At 36.9% G+C, this 23,367-nt stretch overlaps 1 protein-coding gene across 1 annotated transcript in view; it reads left to right on the forward strand.

Moving 5' to 3' along the window:
• Nucleotides 1–3,769: 3,769 nt before the first annotated feature.
• LOC136031184 (uncharacterized) overlaps nucleotides 3,770–23,367 on the forward strand; it is a 39,338-nt gene continuing 19,740 nt past the window's right edge. Inside the window, exon 1 of the mRNA XM_065710541.1 lies at nucleotides 3,770–4,009. The gene's annotated coding sequence lies outside the window, so the exon portion shown is untranslated. The remainder of the gene's footprint in view (nucleotides 4,010–23,367) is intronic.

Raw genomic sequence — 23,367 nt, forward strand, 5'->3', positions numbered from 1 at the left:
TATTTATCCAGGGTTTAAATTTATGCAGCCACATGGGTTTTTTTAGTGAATTGGGTTTGATATATATGAATAAATAACAGTCAGGTCCTTTTCAAATTAATTCATAGTCACATCCACGATTGTTAACTGCGGCTGACTATCTGCTTGCTATTCAACGGTTCCAGTTTTATACAAAAGGATGTAAAAAAGGTGTTTAGATTCGATTTGATAAGGAACCATGTTTGAATTTTTCAAGCAGTTTTATGGAAAATAAAGAAATAAGTTTATGTGAGGTTGGCTGTGTGAAATATCAAATAGGGATAGGATTAGCAAGTTAAAGGTGAGATTTTGTTATCATTAAAAAATATTTCGACCGTCGAAGCCCCAAAAACGTGTTCAAATTTGTCTTTAAGGAGGAAAAGTGATAAGGACAAAGGACGTTCCTGAGAGGGAGAGTTGAAATTTGAATAAAACTCCATTTTCCCCAATATCGGGTGGTTTACTCATATTTTACGAAGTTTTGGACTATTTGAGGCCAACAAAGGAAAATAGAACTCTCAGGGAAGGATCAATGGACTAAAGTATGCTCTGGCAAGGTATTTTGGGTAAAATTCCAGTTTAGTGACTTCTTGCTATCTCGGAAAGGGTTAGGTTAGGAAAATGAAACTTTCAGGAATGGGTTTTACAGGCTGAAGTATATCCCGGGAGGTATTTTACAGTACTTACCTCCATTCCCTCTCCCATTAGAGGGTCGTGACCTTTGATGACCACGATTCTGTGACCTGCTATCTCGGAAAGGGTTTAGGTTAGGAAAATGAAACTTTCGGGGATGGGTCCACAGGCTAAAGCATATCCCAGGTAGGTATTTTAAAGTGCCTACCTTTACTCCTTCTCCCTCTAGAGGGCCCTGAAATTCACCTGCACGACAGGTCTATGCCTATTGAAGTTTTTCAGTTTCTTTTTCTCTGGTTTTAATTTTGAAAATACAATTCATGTTATTTGAATAGATTTTTAAGCCATATCAATGTTTTTTTTTAATTTAGAAAATACATTTGCAGATCTTTGAAACGTCATAAATTGGGTTTGAGCAAAGCTGCAAAGCTTTGGCTAAATTTGGCTTTGAAACGTCATAAATTGGGTTTGAGCAAAATTCTGTGAAGCTAATACTATGAAAATACTGTGAGCTGTGAAGCTAAAATACTTTTCTTGCACTTCATTTAAACAGAAGATCTATTTTGCAAGTTTTCACTTCTATAACACAAAGATTTTCAAAGGTCAGGAAAGGTCAGTGCCCTCTAGAGGGTGGAATAGTAGTGGTAGATGCTTCAAAATACGGTAAAATTCTAGTTTAGAATTTGCTAGTTTAGAATTCTAGTTTACTCAATATTAATGTACAGAATATTGAAAAATCAAACAGTTCGTGGTAACGAACTGTAGTAAAGAGCTACCCGGAACTCAATAGTAACCGAAACTCCAAAAAAAATGGAATTTTAATACTAATAGTTACATCAAAAGAATTACATTTTTATGTTAATTTTAAATATATAAGTTTCATCAAGTTTAGTCTTACCTATCAAAACTTACGAGCCTGAGAAAATGTGCCTTATTTTAATAAATAGTGGGAAACACCCCCTAAAAGTCATTGAATCTCATAGAAGATCACACCATCAAATTCAGCGTATCAGAGAACTGTATTGTAAAAGTTTCAAGCGCATATCTACAAAAATGTGGAATTTTGTATTTCTTTGCCAGAAGACAGATCACGGATGCATGTTTTTTTCCTCAGGGGTTATCGTCTCGACACAGTGGTCCTACTTTGTCTTAATAGGGGCTCATTCTAACAGAAATTGAAAGTTCTAGTGATCTTTTTAAGGTACCGAAAAATTAGAGGGCACTTAGGCCCCCTCTCACGCTCATTTTTTCCTAAATTCACTCCAGATCAAAATTATGAGATAGTAATTTTGCTCAACATAGTCGAAAAACCTAATAATTATGTCTTTTGGGACGCCTTAATCCCCCACAGTCCCCGGGGGAGGGGCTGCAAGTTACAGACTTTGACCATTGTTTACATATAGTAAGGGTTATTGGAAAGTGTACAGACGTTTTCAGGAGGACTTTTTCGTGTTGTGGGGGGAGTTGGGTTGAGAAAGGAGGCTACGTGGGAGGATCTTTCCATGGAGGGATTTATCATGAGGGAAGAGAGGTTTCATGAAGGGGCTGCAGGATTTTCTACCATTATTTAAAAAAAAAAAACAATGAGAAAATAAATAAAAAGAAATCTTCAGCTGGAAGTAAGGAGCAGCATTAAAACCTAAAAAACACAGAAATTATTACATAAATAAGGTGGTTCATCTCCTTCACAATATATTGCTCCTTACGCTAAGGTGTTTTTAGTAATTTCGATTATTTATTCTGCGGTCTTCGTGATTCAGGGGTCATTCTTAAAGAATTGGGACAAAATTCAAGCTTTAGTGTAAAGAGCGAGGCATTGACGAGGGGGCGAACCCTCTCATATACGTAATAAAAATATACAAATATAGAAGTTCGCTACGTAAGTTACGTATATTTATTACTAATAAAAGCATTCGTAAGAAATAGAAAGTTCTAGTTGCCTTTTTAAGTAACCAAAAATTGGAGGGCACTAGGCCTCCTCTCCCACCCCTTTCTCTTAAATCAAAATTGTCCGATCAAAACTATGAAAATGCCATTTAGCCGAAAAAAAATTAATATGCAAATTTCATTTTAATTATTCATGTGCGGTGAGCCAAAATCAAAACATACATTAATTCAAAAACATTCAGAAATTAAATAAAAAAACAAGTTTTTTGAACTGCAAGTAAGGAGGGACATTAAAACTTAAAACGAACAGAAATTATTCCGTATATGAAAGGGGTTGTCCCCTCCTCAATGCCTCGCTCTTTACGCTGAAGTTTTTTATTGTTTTAAAAATTGGAGTTGTGAGAAAGAGTCAAACTTTAGCGTAAAGAGCCAGGCATTTAGGAGGGGACAAACCCTTTCATATACAGAATAATTTCTGTTCGTTTACGTTTTTTTGTGGTTTAAAAATATAATAAATAGCAAAAAAGCGTGAATCTGGCCTCTATTCATTTTTTTATTTCTGTGACAAATCTGTCTAACATTGCGTGTTGTATCTCTACCCAATGTCGGTGCTAAGAAGGTGTGGGGAATTGGGTAAATTGAATTTATCAGTGTGACGCTGGAGCAAATCATAGCAGAAACTAGGCACAATTAAATGATCGAATTTATAGCATGGTGGAATAGGTTTCGATTAAAACCTAAAGTAACAAGTGTTCGTAACACAGGCCAAAGATATGAATTGGGCTTAAAAGAAAAAGAAAGAAAAAAATATTGTATCATTTTACAGTTCCCATAAATTCCCACTTTTACTAGGCTAGTTTACGATATTTCTTATTTTTCCTGTAATAGTTAATTCTGCAGATGAAGCACGTTTTGCGGATGAAGAATGATAGTGTGCCGAAGATTATCCTTTTCGTCCAAACGTGTAGGGCTAAAGGGATAGCAGGTCTTTGGCGATTGGGGTGGGAGGATGTCATAAAGAAAGATTTAAGATAAATGGGAACTTCCTGGGAGGGTGTAAAGAGGGAGACTTTAAATAAATTAGGATGGGGGAGGAGCGTGCGTAGCTGTGTTGGCTTCAGGTGGCTTGATGCTGCAATGAGTTGTTAGTTGTAGTATTGAATTTTGATGACCCTAATTAGTCATCGCATAGTCTTTCAGCTGAGTCTACGCCAGAACTACTGCCAAAGAATACAAAATTAAAACTTGTCCCCTGGTTTGTTTTAATATTGTTATTCATTTACTTTATTGACATTGCTTTAATAAAATGATGCCAGTTTCAAACAAAAAGTTTTCTAGTGAGATTAGATAAAGAATTGTCCATGGGCTTTTTTTAAGAGTTTGTGGATTTGGAAGGAAACGTATTTCTATGAGTGCAATGGTGTGGAATGCACAGTAGAATATTTGTTATAACTAGATTAACAAATTAAAGGTATTTTCCATTATTGATTACTACTTTCGTAAATCCCGAATGTATCTTACAATGGTGTAAATAGGAAAAGATTTACTCTTTATGACCCCTCTCCATCAAGCAAGAAAAAACCGATTATGCGACTTCTAGGAATTTTTGTTCTTTACCCTTCCCACCTTGAAATGGGTTGGCTCCTTCTCGGAACAGAGTGCTGACGATGTACTTCAGTCATTTCGAGCTTAGCAAGGAGAGGGTATCCGAGTCTTTGTTCCAAGGGAGGGGGAGGCAAGCCCCCCTGGTAATGAAAGGGGATTAAGGAATGGCTTGTTCACTAACCAAAACTTAAAAAAATGTAATCTGGATAATGATTGATAGCCTACATCAAAAGAATTGGCTATTAATGCCAGAGGCGCCATTTGGGCCAATTTTTGGGATGGGCATGAACTCTATTCCCCCCCAACTTTTACGTAAGAAAAAATGAGAGTTTTGGTAGCACATCGATCGAATATTCTAAGTAAAAACTCATTTTCAGCACCCGTGTGTTGCATTAAAATGTACTGTAACCCAATGTGGAACTCAGCCACAATGACCTCTAAGATTAATTATAACATCAAAGATCATAATCAACGAAGTTAAGTGATTTGTGGTGGAAGCTTGGACCCCCCTGAAAAATCTGGGGTGGGAATTTGCCCACCCCTGACCCCCCTCCCCCAAATGGTGCCTCTGATTGATGCTGGTTCCAAATGTGTAAAATTCATTATGTTTAAGGTTTCCCATTAAATGTTAAGACCCTCAGGAAATTTGAGTGATTTTTAAAAGAGGGGAAACACCCCCAAAACTTTAAGTGATCTTACTGAAAGTCGTATCATTAGATTCAGCAATCAAAGAATCCTTTTGTAGAATTTGTAAGGTCCATATACAAAAACGTAGAATTTACAATTTCTGCAAGAATAACGGTTACGGACACGTATTTTTTCCAAGGGCGATTGTATCGAACTATGAGTCTTAAAATATCGGGAGAGGGCTAATTTGAAAGGAAACCAAAAGTTCAAGGACCATTTATGCATGACCAAAAGGACTGTAGGGTAACTAGCCCCCTTTCTAATTCTCTTTTTCCCCAAAAGACTATCCATCAAATTTTGAGATAGCCGGTCGAATCAGCATAGCTGAAAGGTCCAAGAACTATACCTCTGGGGTTGATATGACCCCCAGCCACTGTGAAAAGGGCTGAAGTTATGCAATTTGCTTTGTTTACTTACAGCATCCATTATGAATGCATGGAATTTATTTTTTTTTGGGGGGGGGTCTGGGATATTTTCCACACGGAGAATCTTTCCTGGCGAGAAAATTTTTGGGGAGGTATTTTCTAGGGGAAATTTTATAAAGAAGAGGGATTTGCAGGCCTTAAAACGAACAAAAATTATTCCTTATATAAGGGGGGCTCTCTCTTCCTCAACCCTCACTCTTTACACTAAAATCTGACTTTTTGTCACGATTCCTTAAAAAAAGAATGCTCAAGCACAAGGACCGTCGAATTTGAACGAGAGATATTTTTATCAAGGTTGAGAAAGGGACAGCCCCCTCATACATGGAATACTTTTTATTTCTTTTAAGCTTTAATGATGCTGCTTACTTTCAGTAGAAAAAGCTTTTTTTCGACTTATTATCGCAAGGAAAAAAAGTTATCGTTAATAAATAACAATTGGTAACAGTGAAGAAAAATCTCATAGTACCAAAATTTCAGCACTGCTAGAAACGGCTGATTCTTAGTGCTGTTTTTTTCTACCACTTGTCCTCTAAAATTATCCCCATTTGATTCAATTGGTTATGACTTCATCATATAAATAAAGGCAGTCTACCTCATGAAATAATTTCAATCGCTTCAAACACATCACCGGTGAAGCAGCTAGGCTTTCAGTTTCAGGTTAGAAGACTATAGTTTTATCCCTCATAAGGGAAAGGCTTTCGCCTTTAAGTTACTATTCTGAAGGACTGAGTTTCCCCTATGCTCAGAGTCTTGCTATTCTGAGTCAGTGTCAGAGTCCGTAGAGTAGCTAGCTATAGACCTTACTTATAAGCGCTACAATCAAACATTCCATGGAAACAAACTGTAAGTAAGGAGCGACCCTACTCAATAGTGACTGAAACTCTAAAATACGAATTTTGATACCAATAGATACATCAGAAAAATTGGATTTTAATGCTCCTTCTAGATATATAAGTTTCATCAAAAGTTACAAACCTGAGAAAATTTGCCCTACCTTTCAAAAAAGGGAAACACCCCTTAAAAATAACAAAATATTCATGAAAAACACGCTATCAGATTCAGCATATTAGAGAACCCTGCCGTAGAGGTTTCAAGCTCAAGCGGGAATTTTGAACTTTTTACCAGAAGAAAGATCACGGATGCGTGTTTATTTATTTTTTTTCCAGGGGTGATCTTATCGACCCAGTGGTCCTAGAATGTTGCGAGAGGGCTTGCTCAAACGGAAATTAAAAGTTCTAGTGCCCTTTTAAATGAACAAAAAATGGAGGGTAACTAGAACCATGCCAACACTCACTTTTCCCCAAAGTCAAAGGATAACAATTTTGAGAAAGCCATTTTGTTCAGCATAATCTAGTAACGATGTCTTTGGGGACGACTTAATCCCCCAAAGTCCCCGGAGGAATATCTGCAAGTTATGAACTTTGCCCATTGTTTGCATATAGTATTGGTTATTGGGGAACATACAGACGTTTTCAAGTGGATTTTTCTGGTGGGGGGTTTGGGGGGAGAGGGTTACGTGGTAGGATCTTTCCATGGAGGAGTTTTTCACGTGGGAAGAAAATTTTCTATGAAGGGGTGCTGCATTCCCAGCCTTATTTAAAAAAGACCAACAATTATATAAAAAAACAAGTTTTTTCGACTGAAAGTAAGGAGCAATATTCAAACTTAAAACAAGCAAAATTATTATTTATATGAAGTGGTGCGCCCCCTCGTCAATACCTCGTTCTTTATGGTAATTTTTTTTCTATTTCAAACAGTTCGTGGTAACGAAATGTAGTAAGGAGCGACCCGGCAAAAGAGTCGGCAAAAGAGGGGACAAAAGAGTTGTCCCCTCCGCAATCCCTCGCTCTTTACGCTAAAGTTTGACTCTTTGCCACTGTTCTACTTTTTAAAAAAATTAAAAGCTTTAGTGTAAAGAGCGAGGGATTGCGGAGGGGACAACTCATTTCATATACGGAGTATTTTCTGTTCGTTTTAAGTTTTAATGTCGCTCCTTACTTTCAGCTAAAGAAATTAGTTTTTTTTTATTTAATCTTTCAAAAGAGCTATTGTTCTAATTAACCGGCCTTTACGATTCTGGGGTCATTCTTAAAGAATTCGAATAAAATTTCGAACTTTAGCGTAAAGAGCGAGGTATTGACGAGGGGGCGCATCCCCTCATATACGTAATAATTTCTGTTCGTTATAAGTTTTAATGCTGCTACTTACTTTCATTTGAAAAAAAAACTTACTTTTTTTATGTTAATTTGAAGAACAAGAAGATTAGAGAGGGAGGAGAGAATGGTAGCACTCCCGATTCCAAGAATCTAGCTTCGACAAACCCTGACTAATGGATTGGGTTGGGAAAACGAATATAACTAGGTTTTGACGAGGGAGGCTGAAAGGCCTACTTCAATGACACATCTTGGCACGAGACACGTGTCTAAGCTATTCTGTTTTGCGTCATTCTCAAAAAAGGCATATTTTTTATAGCTTTTTTAAAGTTTTTAAAGCTAAACAAACGTTTCAAACGACTTAAGCTTACAAGCTAAAGTTTTTGAGCTAAAGAGGGACCATACTGTACACAAAATAGAACAGGAGTACCAGCCCACTAAAAATGGGCTAAAAAGTTTTTGTTTCCGATTGGCTCATAGTTTTAGTTGAAATTCCTTCCGACAAGGGGACACATTTTTGGGGGGTGTGGGGGTAGGGCCAGGATATGGAGCGTTAAAAAGGAGTCCTTTATCAGTTTGAAGCTTATAGCTGTAACTTCTTGGGCCAAAATAAACCATAGACATATAAGAACTATGCCCTAATGTAAAACATGTCTTGGACCAACTGAGGTCCAAAAAAAAAAGTAAAAATGTCCGTATGTTTCCCAATAATAAATACTATCTGTAAGCAATGGACAAATTACAAAACTTAAAAAGGCACTTAAACTTCTACAATACGGCCCTCTGATTGTTTTATAGTTTGGAAGGGAGGGAAATACCTCAAAGGGTGCATTTTAATGTCAAAACATCCCAGCTCTCATTCAGCCACCAGATAAATACACAATTAGTTCTAAGTGAGAGATGATTGAAGGGTGAGGTAGAAATTGATGCATAAATCCTAGGATCTTCACCAAAATTTTGTTGGGGGAGGGGTGCAAAAGAAACTTTTAAAAATATATGTAAAATATGAAATTTATATCTGCTCCCTTATGCTTTCTCGGAATATTTTTGGTCTATGCTGTAATTATGAAAGTAAAGATAAAGATTATACCCAAAAAGAGCAGAATTTATATCGTATAGGAGGGTTCCTCCTCCCAACCTCCACCTAATGGTCAAAGGAACTTCGGAGCGTGTTCATTAGATCAGAAATCGGTAGTTTTAGTTTTTTTCAGTCCAAAGCAATTGGAGACCAACTAGACGCGTGGGGGTGGTATTTTCGGAGGGCCTTTTTTCGAGGGAGCTAAACTTCAGCAACCGGGGCGAATTTTCCCCCCATCCCCATTCGGAACCATTGCTTGTAAATAATCGTGACTTTGAAAATTGATTGCCAGGTTGATAAACGTCTTTAGCAAAATTAGCAATCGACAGTTAGTTCAAATAATTATCATCAGACAAACCAGTCCTGTTATCTCCTAGTAGATTCTTATCTGATCAGAGTTTCAATTAAGAATCTCATTGAAACTCATGATATTCTGCAACATTTCACCTTTTTTCTCTTCCTGAAAATAAACAGGGCCACTTCTCCTGGGAGGTCAGTATTTATTCATCATTTCCCAGTAAAAGGTCTTTTGAAAGGTTTTGGCTTTGGCGAAAATGGAAAATTAAGATTGTTATGATGTAAGTATTTCATATTTATTGCTTCAACCCTTGGTACGTTCATAGGGTAAAGCTTCTGGTATTCAGACTCCGTAGTCAGAATTGCATCCTGAATCCAAATTTAACCATTCATTTGTGTCACAAATAAACTTTACCCCAACCCTATATATATATACCAATTCAGGGTACAAATTTGCACATTAGGGAGGTAGGGGTAAAGTTCATTTCTGATGCAAATGAATGTTAAATTTGGATTCAGGGTGCAATTCTGACATAAGAAATAAATTTGAGTTTTACCCTCACCAGCCCCTCCCTAATGCGCAAATATATACCCTGCATTGGTATACGCTATATGGAGGTGGGGATAAATTTCATTTGCGACGCAAATACATGTTAACTTGGATTCAGAACGCAATTCTGACTGTACAGGTAAATTTATTTTTTAGCTACCTGAATAGTTCATAAATATATATATATATATATATATATATATATATATATATATATATATATATATATATATATATATATATATATATATATATATATATATATTAATATATAATATGCATATTAATATATATATTAACCTAACCTTACCCCTTCTGGCAAGAAGAATTATGTGAGAAATATAGGAGGTATGGGAGCAGAGGCGCCATTTGGGCCAAATCTTGGGGTGGGCATGAACTCCATCTGCACCCCCCCCCCCCCCCGATTCACTTTGTGCTGCGTAAGAAAAATCCGGGTTTCGGCAGCACATTGATCAAATATTCTAAGTAAAAATGCATTTTCAGCACCCATGTGTTGCTTGGAAATGTACTGTAACCAAATGTGGAACTCAGCCACACTGACCTCTAAGATTAATTATAACAACAAAGAATACAATCAACGAGGTTAAGTGATTAAACTGAAAGTGGAAAATTCAACCAGACTACAGGCTGGCATTCCTCAGCAAGAAACTTTTTTATTTAAGTAAACGATACGTTGGTGAAAGTAACCTTCATTGTTATGCTGATGGTAGTAACAAAAATTTCAGTGTCCCTTCAGCAGAAATCTTCCAGATCAAATATATATTTATAAAAAGAAAAAACATAACAAGAAAAAAAAATGTAACAGCATTCAAGGTAACAAGGGGAACCGCTGAGCTTTTATCTTTGCAAAATCATCAACAAGCTGGTTGTGGTCCAAATTTTTACTAAATCCTTCTCTGCAAATATCAAAAGGAGGTGAATGAGGTGATTATCTCCTGTTGTACACTGCAAGTAGTTTTCACTATTTCTAGGCTAGAAAACAAACACTCATTGCTTAGCTATTGCCTCAGGAAATGTGGTAGCAATACGAAGTACTTTAATTACGTCTAAGTAATCCACTGGTAATGCCTGAAGATGGTTGATAATATCTAGGAGGTTTTCCGGCTTTTTCTCCTCATTGGGCAAGAAATGCTTGGCAATACCAGCTTGAGATTCGAGAAGAAAGCTGTCGATATCCAGCTCACCGTAAAGAGAAGAGAAAAGCTTGAGCAGCTCTGTCCATAAACTTGGTTGAGCTTGGATCCAAGGCTTTGAGCGCATTCAGCACTCGCAATTTCTTTTCATCCACCAAAGTAGTTGTCCAATTTCCAGATTTATTAAATTCTTTCCTAACGTCAAAGTTGTCACAAATTGTTTCCGATGCTTGGTGATCTTTTGAGTTTTTCAAGGTCATCCTTTCTGACCAACAGAGGAAGGTCTAGTCACGGGTCAATTCACAGCAGGTACTTCAATTTCGAGTTCTGTTGCAAACTCTTAAGCCTTCTTGAAAAGCAATACAAATGAAGTATCTGAATGTAGGTTGGTGAGTTTGCTCCTTGTGGCCTGAATCAGGGTGCGCAATCGAGAAATAAGCAAGTTGACGGCAACAGCATGGAGTTGCTGAGGCAGTAAATTCGTCACTTGCATAATTGCTTCTATGTAGTGCAATTGGAAGATAACAAGGAATGATTTCATCAAGAAATGAAAGGCCAGGAACAGACCTATTTTAGTCTATCAACTTAGGGCAATTACTGAGACTTGAGAATTAGATTATGTATCTAACTTGCTTTTAAAGTTTGCAATGGTTAATAGCAAATAGTGTTATTATTATGGCCAGCAAAGGACCCTTTTTGGTCGAATGAGATGTGATTGCAAGCGTGTCGCTCTAAGAAGACTTAGCACCGTGGCAATTTCTTAGTAGTAGGACAATTCTTTATTCATTTTTTTTCAATTTGTTCTTCAATCTCAGCAAAAAAGATATGCCATGTTTTTTTTTTTTTTTTTTTTTTTTTGTTTTTTTTTTTTTTTTTTTTTTTTTTTTTTTTTTTTTAATTCACCTGAGAAATTTCTCACTCAAGAGTTTTTCTCATTAGATCAGACAAAACAATAAGTTTTGTCGCCAGGTCAGACAAAGCAGACTGTGACTAGGGTAGTGATGAAGGATGATGTTGAATTTTTCAAGGGAACTTAGGAAATCATATAAGAAAATGTTAAAGATAGTAAAGAGGAGAAAGAGTGGGGGTGGGGGTCCTAATGAAATCCAAATAGCAACACAAGAAAAGAGTCGCAAAATCTTTTTTAGAAAAGGAAAAGTTCATTGAAAAGGAAAAATGAACCAAAAGCTCCACCAGCAGAAACTTGGTCAGAGGAATCGAGAAAGAAAAAAGATTATTTTAACAAACTGATAGGTCCAATAATGAACCAGTTTGGATTCATTCTTAAGGAACGTAAGTAAATAGAATTCGTAAAGGCCAAAGAAGTAAAGAATAACTCAATAAAAATGAAGTGACAGTCTGCTTAAGACTTGGATAGAATATCATTAGTATTCTTGGAGTTATTATCTGGACGCTGCACCTCACATCACTTGTTTTCGCCTCAGTTATAAACCCGAGAAAATGTTCAATAAGCTAAAGCATATTTATAGAAATACATGTGTTCAAAAACGAGGACCAAAATAAAAATGAAAAAGCTACCGATGCATTCCCCTTGGGGAGAAATCACAGGTTGAAACAGGGACAAGTAGCACTTAAGTCTATATTTGAAGAATTTGGTGTTGGTAGTGCCTAGGAAAGGAGAAAAGGTGACAGAAAGACAGGTAGTTTGGTGTAAAGGAATAAGTTTGGAAGTGCAAGGAGATTTTCTATATTTGAGTTGTAATTTGACGGCAAAGGGCAAGTCTATCTAAGATGTAGAGACAAGTTTGACAAAAGGCAAGTGACTCTATTTTGTAAGGACTGAGATTCAGTTAGCAAAAATTAATTATATAAAGATTCACCAAAAAGTATTGAACAGTCAGTGGTACTGATCAGTAAGTAGGGAATCATTCTGCCCAGATGCATCAGACGAATTACCATCTTCTACTGATTCCACATTTATACATTTCATTGAGTTTAGTACTACCCACTAGAAACTACGAGTCTGAGAACATTTTTGCCTAGTTTTTGCAAACGAAGCAAACACACCTAAAACTTCAAACAATTTTAATGAAAATAACATCGTCGGATTCTGGATATCAGAGGACTCTACTGTAGAAGTTCAAGGTCCTACCTACAAAAATGTTGAATTGGTATTTTTCCAGAAGAAAGATCACGGATGTATGTTTATTTCTCTGTTTGTTGTTGTTTTTTTGTTTTTTTCAGGGGTAATTGTATCAAACCAACCGTCAAAGAAAACTAAGAGAGCCCTCCTTAGAGGTAAAATTAAATTTGTATGTTCTTTTTTAAAAGATTTTTTTAATTTGGTAAAAATTAGAGTGAAACGTTTCCCATCCCAATCCCTAAAAGCAGCTTTTATGGTAAAGAATACCTTAAATGCAACAACAGCAAAAAGTTTGCTCTTCATATTTTAAAGTCCAAGAACACCAAAAGAGAAGACAGGGGCTTCCCTCCCTTTTCAAGAGAAAATAAACATGCAGAGGAAGCAAAAAACTCTAACATTCGGAGGAATAATGCAGTTTTCTAGCTTTTCTTACTCTTAACTCCCTATCCCTGAACAACTATTTGTAGTCTTACATTCTTCCTTAGAAATATTTCTGTGGGCTACCCTGTAAAAGTGTTTTTCTCAGGCTTTCCCCTTTCCACTTCCCGTTAAAAACAACAGAAAGTCTTTTGATTTTACCCATTGAGTCATTTTTATCCACTTAAGCCTTCTTTAGAATCTTTAACCGTGACTACCTTAAGCAATACCATAGTTTATTCAAACAAACGTCACTGGTTCGTTATACCATTCCGGAAGCTCCTCTTGTTGTAATTTGCCTAGTTTAATTTTAAAAGGTCACGGGTTCAACAAAACATCTTAATTGAAAACCTCACCGTTTCGAGAGCACCAATCCGTGCTGAAAGCTTGATTTATAATACACTTTAATAATGGTAATCCCAATGTATTCGTTGTAGCTATTTTTATATAGGTTCACCTACTTTTTAGCTTCGTCGTCAACTGAGGGTTATTTGAGGTCATTTTGGGCTCAGAAGGGCAAGTAAATCAGTTCCAATTCCTTCCTAGACCATTCAGTTTATGCAAATGACAATGTTCTTTTGTCTTAAAAGTGTTAAAGAAGACGTAAGAATACTCTATCAGGTGGGTAATATCATCTAACCGATGGGCCTCAAAAACAATTTCCCTGAAACAAAATTAAGCAAATAAAGCCAGTTTAATCTAGTACAGTACATTCTTGTTTACTCAAAACGTGATGATATTGGGGTATCAACCCCCATTTTCCCAGGTCAAATTCGAATTAAAAAAGGAGTATCTGAGACATAAAATCCATCTCTTCATTAAGTGTCATTAATATCCGATCACCCATTCGTAAGATTAAGATACCTCAATTTTCACATTTCCCTAGAATTTTGGTTTCCCCCTCCAACTCCCCCCCCCGTATGTCATCGGATCTGGTCAGGATTTAAAATTAGACCTCTAAAGCACAAGACCCTTCTAAATATCAAATTTCCTAAAGATCTGACCACCCTTTCGTAAGTCACAAATACCTCATTTTTTCTAATTTTTCAGAATTATCACCCCCTCCCCCAACTCTACCAAAGAGAGTAGATTCGGTCCGGTTATGCCAGTCAGGTATCTTGGACTTATGCTTATTCTTCCCACCAAGTTTCATCCTGGTGCCTCCACTTTAAGCGTTTTCAAGATTTCCGGTCCCCCCCATCACACTAGATCCTGTCGGGATTTAAAATAAAAGATCTGAGTTACGAAGTCCTTCTAAATATGAAATTTCATTAAGATCCGATCGCTACTTCGTAAGTTAAAAATACCTCATTTTTTCTAATTTTTCAAAATTAAACCTTCCCCAAAGAGAGTGGAACCGTTCTGGTTATGTCAATCACGTATCTAGGACTTGTGATTATTTTTCCCACCGAGTTTCATCCCGATCCCTCCACTCTAAGCGTTTTCCAAGATTTTAGGCTCCCCCCCAACTCCCCCAGTGTCAACAGATCAAGTCAGGACTCAAAATAAGAGATATAAGACACGATATCCTTCCAAGCATCAAATTTCATTAAGATCTGATCACCCGTTCGTAAGTTAAATATACTTCATTTTTCTAATTTTTTCGAATTAACCGTCCCCCACTCCCCCTTCCCAAACGGTCGAATCGGGGAAATGACTATTTCGAATTTAACCTGGTCTGGTTCGTGATACGTCCGCCAAATTTCCTCCCAGCGTATCTGGAAGTGCCTAAACTAGCAAAACCAGGACAGACAGACCGACAGAATTTGCGATCGGTATATGTCACTTGGTAAATACCAAGTACCATAAAAACTTCACGGCATAGATATCAATACTTTCGACTCTTTGCCCCTTCTCTGCATTTTTTTTATTTATAAAGATATAAGACACGATATCCTTCCAAGCATCAAATTTCATTAAGATCTGATCACCCGTTCGTAAGTTAAATATACTTCATTTTTCTAATTTTTTTGAATTAACTGTCCCCCACTCCCCCTTCTCAAACGGTCGAAATGACTATTTCCAATTTAACCTGGTCTGGTTCGTGATACGCCTGCCAAATTTCATCGTCCCAGCTTATCTGGAAGTGCCTAAACTAGCAAAAAAGGGACAGACAGACCGACAGAATTTGCGATCGGTATATGTCACTTGGTAAATATCAAGTACCATAAAAACTTCACGGCATAGATATCAATACTTTCGACTCTTTGCCCCCTCTCTGCATTTTTTTTATTTATATCAGTTGAAATTCAAAGGAAAGGTATTTTCAATAGTCATACACCCAAAAAGAATCAAAGTCAAAGGGGGAGATATGCCCCCGTTGAAGCCACTCTTTTTCCCTGGAAGCCCCAAGGTGTTTGAAGTTTAAAGTATGTGACACTTGTTATGCTACAAAAATCTATAACAAAAACCGATATCCATGATACAAATATCTGAAAAAAAAAGAATTTATATCCTTTACTATACTCTATTGTACTATTATAGTAAATAAAAAAATCATTTTGGAACGAAATAAACGACGATATCACAGAGGCTGATTGGCCAGTCTATCACACAAATACCAAATCCATCTTTAGGAACTTTTAACACAATGTTTAGTCTATTTTCTTTTCCCTTTTTGCATAGTAAGTTATTTTCCAAAAGCCTGGTCTTTTCTCACTTTCATCATTTCGTTTAGTAGTTTCTTCATTTTGGAATCGCAGCATGTCCAGTAGAGTCATTTCTTGGCTTGGATCCTTTTTTTGGTAAATCTTGCAGTTCAGGATAATCAACGAAGGCATTTTGGAGATCTCTGGTCATCTTTTTTCGTATCGTCTTCTTCATCGATAAGTGGCACTCAATATTTTAAAGGTTTCGATTTTTATCATAACTGCAAAAAAAAGGAAATTTTAAATACCATTTGTCTTTCCGGTACATGGGTTAAGATTCAAGGGATAGCCAGAAGCACCAATTAGAGGAACAAGAATTAATGTTTTACGGCCAAGATGTCACTCTATATGTTTCACCAGCTTCCTAGGAATTCCTATAAAACTTTAAAAATAGTATTGTTTGGTATTGTCAGTGATAATTAATTGTTTAGTAGTTTCATTGAAAAAATAAGCAACACCCTAAGACTTGCCACCCCCCCCTAATTTTTTAGAATTGACACTACTGGACACATACCCAGGACATATTTTTATGTATACCTCCTAAAACATCAATCAGCTAAATTGAAGTATATTTGTTGCCCAGGAAGATGCTTAGTCGAGACGACCATCCAGGGGTTGACCACTTTTAGAAATCATGCATGCTAGGCGACGCATTTTCCGCTTAGCAGAAGTTTGCCGTGTGTGGTGGAACAAGCAGTGCTTGGAAAAGCTGACCAGGTGGTAGTAGTAGTAGGACTAAGTGGGGGAAAGAGGAAAACCACCCAACATTAACTTGAGGTGAGGATTGTTCGGTTAAGAGGCAGAAATCAACACTAAAAGAAATTTCCGTCCAATATTGCATACTATGGCCAGTGCTGTGGCCTGAAACTGTCTCATTTTGTGCTAAATCAGTGTTTTTAGGACTCACCCACCAGGACCCGCATTTTAAACCAACAGTAACGGCTTCAGGGTATACTGGGCGTCTAGAATAATGTATCTATTTTAAAATAGACTCCTTTCAAGAATTATAATTAAAATATGCTCCATTTAAATATACCAAGTCGATTAGATCTTATCTAATTTTATTCCAATATTTATAACGAGCAAAATAATGATATAAGGAACAGAGTAACAATCAGTGAAATAGAACTTTGTTATTAGCTTTTAAAGTTCCTGCTTTATTTAGAGTAAACAGAGTATGAGCACAAAATACATTCTCAAACCTAAGTTCTGTTTGCTATTTTATATAACGTTTTGCCTTATTAGCGTTCTGTAAGTTTCGTTTCACAAACCTCCCTACCAGGCACGTGCGCAGGTTTTTTTTTTGTGGGGAGGGGCGAAACCTTCGAAACAGCAGATATAAAGTAGCACTCTTTTTATTTAGTAATGCGAAAAGCACGTATATCGGAAAATACAGACTAACTTTAATCTGTAAGTTTGTAGCGGATGGGGGGGGGGAAGAAGAATGAAGCCTCAGAAGTACGTTTTAGGCTCGGGTTATGTTCATAGCGATTTAGAACCAGTGATTGATCTATTTTATCCCACAGAAAGCGAAACTTTAGGGTTAACAGTGCAATATGGATGCTGTGGGGGGTAGTTCTTTTATTGCAAAAACGTAGATTTCAATTAGAAATGAGTTTCCAAAATTGATCCATTAAAAGCTCTACTTTATCCTGAAAGGGGGGGATAAAAGCCCTAATATCAAGTATAATTCTATTTTGCCGTGGAAAGCAAACTCTCTTTACAAAAAAAAAAAAAAAAACAAAAAAAAAACCAGCACAATTGCTAATTACTTCGAAGAGGGTAAAAAGTTAGACAGAAAATGGGCTAATAATTGGGCAGTGACTTGACCGGATAATGGCATGCTGTAAAATCCCCCAAAAAAGGCTTCACACATGTATCTAGATTCTTAATAAATGGTCCTACTTTTGCCTGAAATCCCAAGAAACCATGGGGAAATTTAACATTTCACAAAGTTTCGGTGGGGGGTGGGTGGGTCCGAAGCCCCCCCCCCTGCGTACGTGCCAGCTCCTTACTATCAAACTAAAAAATGGGTGCTAAATGTAATGCTCGGAGAGAGCTAAATCGTAAATGTTAAACAAACAAAAATAGATACATTATTTTAGACGCCCAGTATACCCTGAAGCCGTTACTGTTGGTTTAAAATGTGGGTCCTGGTGGGTGAGTCCAAAAAACACTGATTTAGCACAAAATGAGACAGTTTTAGGCCACAGCACTGGCCATAGTATGCAATATTGGACGGAAATTTCTTTTAGTGTCGATTTCTGCCTCTTAACCGAACAATCCTCACCTCAAGTTAATGTTGGGTGGTTTTCCTCTTTCCCCAACTTAGTCCTACTACTATTACCACCTGTTCAGCTTTTCCAAGCACTACTTGTTCCACCACACACGGCAAACTTCTGCTAAGCGGAAAATGCGTCACCTAGCATGCATGATTTCTAAAAGTGGTCAACCCCTGGATGGTCGTCTCGACTAAGCTTCTTCCTGGGCAACAAATATACTTCAATTTAGCTGATTGATGTTCTAGGAGGTATACATAAAAATATATCCTGGGTATGTGTCCAGTAGTGTCAATTCTAAAAAATTGGTTGGGGGGTGGCAAGTCTTAGGGTGTTGCTTATTTTTTCAATGAAAGTACTAAACAATTAATTATCAGTGACAATACCAAACAAAACTATTTTTAAAAATTTTGTAGGAATTCTTAGGAAGCTGGTGAAACATTAGAGTGATATCTTGGCCGTAAAACATTAATTCTTGTCCCTCTAATTGGTGCTTCTGGCTATCCCTTGAATCTTAACCCATTTACCGGAAAGACAAATGGTATTTAAAATTTCCTTTTTTTGCAGTTATGATAAAAATCGAAACCTTTAAAATATTGAGTGCCACTTATCGATGAAGAAGACGGTACGAAAAAAGATGACCAGAGATCTCCAAAATGCCTTCGTTGATTATCCTGAACTGCAAGATTTACCAAAAAAGGATCCAACCCAAGAAATGACTCTACTGGACATGCTGTGATTCCAAAATGAAGAAACTACTAAACGAAATGATGAAACTGAGAAAAGACCAGGCTTTTGGAAAAAAACTTACTATGCGAAAAGGGAAAAGAAAATAGACTAAACATTGTGTTAAAAGTTCCTAAGGATGGATTTGGTACTTGTGTGATAGACTGGCCAATCAGCCTCTGTGATATCGTCGTTTATTTCGTTCCAAAATGATTTTTTTTATTTATGATAATAGTAGAATAGAGTATAGTAAAGGATATAAATTCTTTCTTTTTTTCAGATATTTGTATCATGGATATCGGTTTTTGTTATAGATTTTTGTAGCAAAACAAGTGTCACATACTTTAAACTTCAAACACCTTGGGGCTTCCAGGGAAGAAGAGTGGCTTCAACGGGGGCATATCTTCAACGGGGGCATATCTCCCCCTTTGACTTTGATTCTTTTTGGGTGTATGACTATTGAAAATACCTTTCCTTTGAATTTCAACTGATATAAATAAAAAAAATGCAGAGAGGGGGCAAAGAGTCGAAAGTATTGATATCTATGCCGTGAAGTTTTTATGGTAGTTGGTATTTACCAAGTGACATATACCGATCGCAAATTCTGTCGGTCTGTCTGTCCCTGTTTTGCTAGTTTAGGCACTTCCAGATAAGCTGGGACGATGAAATTTGGCAGGCGTATCACGAACCAGACCAGGTTAAATTGGAAATAGTCATTTCGACCGTTTGGGAAGGGGGAGTGGGGGACGGTTAATTCAAAAAAATTAGAAAAATGAAGTATATTTAACTTTCGAACGGGTGATCAGATCTTAATGAAATTTGATGCTTGGAAGGATATCGTGTCTTATATCTCTTATTTTGAGTCCCGACTTGATCTGTTGAAACTGGGGGAGTTGGGGGGGGGAGCCCCCTCCCTGGACGTGCTAGGGCAATGAAAAATGGAAGGCGTGTCAGGGACCTGCGCAAATTGACTTGATAACAGTCGTTTCCCCGATTCAACCATCTGGGGAACTGGAGGGAGAGGAAAAATAGAAAATAAATTGAGGCATTTTTAACTTTCGAATGGGTGATTGGTTCATAATGAAATTTGATATTTAGGAGGACCTCGTGTCTCAGAGGTCTTGTTTTGAATCCCCACCGTATCCGGTTATATTAGGGGATATTAGTTTTTTTATATATTGACGTCATGCTGAGTGACAGACAGACAGTGTAATTATTAAAATAGTGTAACGGACAGACGGACATTATATTTATGTATATATACTAGCTGTTGGGTTAAGGCGGTTAAGCAAAATTCGGATATCTTATTTCTGATGCTTCCAATTTTCAAGACTTGCATCCATATAGGGGGGCCAATCTAGCAAGCGTTTTCAAAAATTTAGTGTGCTTAATTCCACCACTATTCCAATATCATCACCTTTTGAGTAAACAACAATGTACTGTACTAGATTAAGCTTGCTTTATTTGCTTAATTTTGTTTCAGGGAAATTGTTTTTGAGGGCCATCGGTTAGATGATATTACCCACCTGATAGAGTATTCTTACGTCTTCTTTAACACTTTTAAGACAAAAGAACATTGTCATTTGCATAAACTGAATGGTCTAGGTTGGAATTGGAACTGATTTACTCGCCCTTCTGAGCCCAACATGACCTCATATAACCCTCAGTTGACGACGAAGCTAAAAAGTAGGTGAACCTATATAAAAATAGCTACAACGAATACATTGGGATTACCATTATTAAAGTGTATTATAAATCAAGCTTTCTGCGCGGATTGGTGCTCTCGAAACGGTGAGGTTTTCAATTAAGATGTTTTGTTGAACCCGTGACATTTTAAAATTAAACTAGGCAAATTACAACAAGAGGAGCTTCCGAAACGGTATAACGAACCAGTGACGTTTGTTTGAATAAACTATGGTATTGCTTAAATTAAGGTAGTCACGGTTAAAGATTCTAAAGAAGGCTTAAGTGGATAAAAATGACTCAATGGCTAAAATCAAAAGACTTTCTGTTTTTTTAACGGAAAGTGGAAAGGGGAAAGCCTGAGAAAAACACTTTTACAGGGTAGCCCACATAAATTTTTCTAAGGAAGAATGTAAGACTACAAATAGTTGTTCAGGGATAGGGAGATGAGAGTAAGAAAAAATAGAAAACTGCATTATTCCAATGAGAAAAAATGAGGTATTTGTGACTTACGAACGGGTGGTCAGATCTTTATGAAATTTGATATTTAGAAGGGTCTTGTGCTTTAGAGGTCTAATTTTAAATCCTGACCAGATCCGATGACATACGAAGGGGGGAGTTGGAGGGGAAAGCAAAATTCTGGGGAAACGTGAAAATTGAGGTATCTTAATCTTACGAATGGGTGATCGGATATTAATGACACTTAATGAAGAAAAGGATTTTATGTCTCAGATACTCCTTTTTTAATTCAAATTTGTCCTGGGAAAATGGGGTTTGGAGGGGGGAAATGGAAATCTTGGGAAACGCTTGGAGTGGAGGGATTGGGATGAAACTTGATGGAAAGAATAAGCACACGTTCTAGATACATGATTGACATAACTGGAACGGATCTGCTGTCTTTGGGGGAGTTGGGAGAATTTCTAGTGCTTTGGTGAGTTCGGTGCTTCTGGACGTGCTAGGGCAATGAAAAATGGAAGGCGTGTCAGGGACCTGCGCAAATTGACTTGATAACAGTCGTTTCCCCGATTCAACCATCTGGGGAACTGGAGGGAGAGGAAAAATAGAAAATAAATAGAGGCATTTTTAACTTTCGAATGGGTGATTGGTTCATAATGAAATTTGATATTTAGGAGGACCTCGTGTCTCAGAGCTCTTGTTTTGAATCCCCACGTATCCGGTTATATTAGGGGATATTAGTTTTTTTATATATTGACGTCATGCTGAGTGACAGACAGACAGTGTAATTATTAAGATAGTGTAACGGACAGACGGACATTATATTTATGTATATATACTAGCTGTTGGGTTAAGGCGGTTAAGCAAAATTCGGATATCTTATTTCTGATGCTTCCAATTTTCAAGACTTGCATCCATATAGGGGGGCCAATCTAGCAAGCGTTTTCAAAGATTTAGTGTGCTTAATTCCACCACTACCCCAATATCATCACCTTTTGAGTAAACAACAATGTACTGTACTAGATTAAGCTTGCTTTATTTGCTTAATTTTGTTTCAGGGAAATTGTTTTTGAGGGCCATCGGTTAGATGATATTACCCACCTGATAGAGTATTCTTACGTCTTCTTTAACACTTTTAAGACAAAAGAACATTGTCATTTGCATAAACTGAATGGTCTAGGTTGGAATTGGAACTGATTTACTCGCCCTTCTGAGCCCAACATGACCTCATATAACCCTCAGTTGACGACGAAGCTAAAAAGTAGGTGAACCTATATAAAAATAGCTACAACGAATACATTGGGATTACCATTATTAAAGTGTATTATAAATCAAGCTTTCTGCGCGGATTGGTGCTCTCGAAACGGTGAGGTTTTCAATTAAGATGTTTTGTTGAACCCGTGACATTTTAAAATTAAACTAGGCAAATTACAACAAGAGGAGCTTCCGAAACGGTATAACGAACCAGTGACGTTTGTTTGAATAAACTATGGTATTGCTTAAATTAAGGTAGTCACGGTTAAAGATTCTAAAGAAGGCTTAAGTGGATAAAAATGACTCAATGGCTAAAATCAAAAGACTTTCTGTTTTTTTAACGGGAAGTGGAAAGGGGAAAGCCTGAGAAAAACACTTTTACAGGGTAGCCCACATAAATTTTTCTAAGAAAGAATGTAAGACTACAAATAGTTGTTCAGGGATAGGGAGATGAGAGTAAGAAAAAATAGAAAACTGCATTATTCCTCCGAATGTTAGAGTTTTTTGCTTCCTCTGCATGTTTATTTTCTCTTGAAAAGGGAGGGAAGCCCCTGTCTTCTTCTTTTGGTGTTCTTGGACTTTAAAATATGAAGAGCAAACTTTTTGTTGTTGTTGCATTTAAGGTATTCTCTACCATAAACGCTGCTTTTAGGGATTGGGATGGGAAACGTTTCACTCTAATTTTTACCAAATTAAAAAAATCTTTTAAAAAAGAACATACAAATTTAATTTTACCTCTAAGGAGGGCTCTCTTAGTTTTCTTTGACGGTTGGTTTGATAAAATTACCCCTGAAAAAAAACAACAACAAACAGAGAAATAAACATGCATCCGTGATCTTTCTTCTGGAAAAATACCAATTCAACATTTTTGTAGGTAGGACCTTGAATTTCTACGGTAGAGTCCTCTGATATCCAGAATCCGACAATGTTATTTTCATTAAAATTGTTTGAAGTTTTAGGTGTGTTTTCCTCGTTTGCAAAAACTAGGCAAAAATGTTCTCAGACTCGTAGTTTCTAGTGGGTAGTACTAAACTCAATGAAATGTATAAATTTGGAATCAGTAGAAGATGGTAATTCGTCTGATGCATCTGGGCAGAATGATTCCCTACTTACTGATCAGTACCACTGACTGTTCAAAACTATTTGGTGAATCTTTATATAATTAATTTTTGCTAACTGAATCTCAGTCCTTACAAAATAGAGTCACTTGCCTTTTGTCAAACTTGTCTCTACACCTTAGATAGACTTGGCCTTTGCCGTCAAATTACAACTCAAATATAGAAAATCTCTTTGTGCTTCCAAACTTATTCCTT

The sequence above is a fragment of the Artemia franciscana genome, chromosome 9 (genome assembly GCF_032884065.1).
Source record: "Artemia franciscana chromosome 9, ASM3288406v1, whole genome shotgun sequence".
Lineage (NCBI taxonomy): Eukaryota > Metazoa > Arthropoda > Branchiopoda > Anostraca > Artemiidae > Artemia > Artemia franciscana.